Raw genomic sequence first — 2,500 nt, 5'->3', positions numbered from 1 at the left:
ATTACCATTATTTTCATTATCATTATCATCATCATGAATGATGAAATGGTAATGGTAAAGATGGTGATAGGGTAATAATATTGATAACATAATAATGATGATGACGATAATAATAACAAGAACAATAATGGTATGATAATAACAATACTACTACTACTACTACTACTACTGATAATAATGATGGTAATAATAATAAGGCTGATAATGATATTGATAATAACAATGATAGTTACAATAATGCTGATAATGAAAATGATATTAATAACAATAATGAAAAAAATTATGATGATAATGATCATAATACCAATAATAATAGTAATGATAATTATAAATATTATTACTGATACTATTACTACTAGTACCACTACTTGTAGAGATGGTGATAATGATAAGGAAGTTGAGAATGATAATGATAATATTTATATTATTACTACTACTACTATTGATATTAATAATCTCAATTTATGATACTAATGGTAATAGTATTGATAATAATATTGATAGTTTTAAAAGAAATAATTAATAACAAGAATATCAATAATGATAATAATGATAACGTAATAATGAGAATGATAACAAGAAGCACTCAGAGAGCGCATACCTCCGCCAAGGCAATAGGGTCACGGATGCAATAGAAATAGTCACACTTGAAGAATTACAGTACAATATCCGTAAAGGCAATATTAATAACAACAACAACAACAACAACAACAATAATAATAATAATAATAGTAATAACAATAATAATAACAATAATGATAATGATAATAATAATGATGATAACAACATCAATGGTGATTTTAATGATATTATAATATTATAATGATATCATAATATTATAATGAATTCCTGGATCCGAATCACAACCAAATTTAATGGAATCTAAGTTAGGCTAAAACACACCCTCTGGTAATCTTTTCATAACCTTTTGAGTTGCATTTGCATTGGGGTAATTCATGCAATCATTAAAAAAATCCTGGATCCGGATCAACAAACAATAACTAACCAACGCGACCAAAAACATAACCTCCTTGGAAGTGGTAATGATGTTAGCAATAATAGTGATAATAATATCAGTAATAGTAATGATAATGATGATAACACGCCTATGATAATAATAATGGTAATGATAATTACAACGTGGTTGAGAGAGATAACGTAATAAAACGCCAATGATAACCCTGATAGCAGTAATAAAACAAGTAATAATGTTGACAATAACAAAATAAAGATCATAAACATAAAATAATACGATAATGATACAATGCTACTGCCACTACCCCAACTAGTAATCACCTTAAGTATGATTACAATAACAAGAATACAAAAATTAATGAAAATTATGATAATGGTAATTGGGGCAAAACGTATGATTTTACTATCCATATATGGAATTTAGTCTAAGCCTACTGATTAAAACTAAGACTAAGTAACGAGAACTGTACTGTAAATGATATAGATTATAGCTAAATATGTGCGTAAAATTATATGCTGGAAATCAAGTGAACAGCGACTAAAATTGTACTGAAAAGGATATGATTCATAACTAAGGATTATAAATAAAAATATGGTGCAGCTTATACAAACGTCGTCTAGAACTAAACCTGAAATTGTAATTATGACTATTTCTAAAATCATATGAATAACTGCAAGTGAGCTGAAGTTGTTACGAATTATAACCGAAATTAAAAATCGTACGAACTATGAACTATAATAATCTGAGGGATGGTAAAAAATATTTCTAATAAAGTCAAATTTATATGTTTTATAGCATGGACAATCATCATAGAATCGAGAATATTATGCAGTGTAAGTATGTCAGTGTCAGTATCTCATGTGCTTTTTTTTTCTTACGCGTCAGCTTCAAAGTGAAAGTCAAACTGTATCCATATGTATCTATTACTTCAACGAATTTACATAGTACCTTCCTATTTTTTAACTTTGGTGTTGAAAAAAAACCTTTTCGTTTGCAATACCAGAAATAAACCAACAAGGAGAAACAGGGACTGTATCCCATACTGCAAAATCTGATAACTGTATTTACTTAATCAGCGCCGCACTGAACCTTCTAGAACTGCAATTGTGGGTTAATAACGCTTCTAGTAAATCCTTGCTGTAGATACCTTTCCCTTTGCCGGTCGTTGACCTGTGATGATTTGACTTGCAAACACGAAAGGAGAAACGACAAATCCGCATTATAACACCCTTTTCACATGCGATATAGGCCTATATATATATTTTTAATTTTACATTCAGTTGATTTAGGTTAAGTATCAAGGTCTGTTGTGATTCAGTGGTATTCTGCTGCGTTGGGAGGACAAGAAGTTCGATTAGCTCTGTCGCTTATGAAGTGGACGAACATGCCATGTGCAACAAGTATTGATTTTCTGCCATGTGATGATACGAGAACAACTGATGATATTGTCGCTTTGGAAATAATCTCAACGGACCTTTCGAATCAAATGAAATTCCAAATCATGAATAGCATTCGATAACGGGG

Source organism: Penaeus vannamei, chromosome 3 (genome assembly GCF_042767895.1).
Source record: "Penaeus vannamei isolate JL-2024 chromosome 3, ASM4276789v1, whole genome shotgun sequence".
Classification (NCBI taxonomy): Eukaryota; Metazoa; Arthropoda; class Malacostraca; order Decapoda; family Penaeidae; genus Penaeus; species Penaeus vannamei.
The sequence above is the reverse complement of the archived record's forward strand: the minus strand, read 5'-3'. Positions refer to the sequence as shown.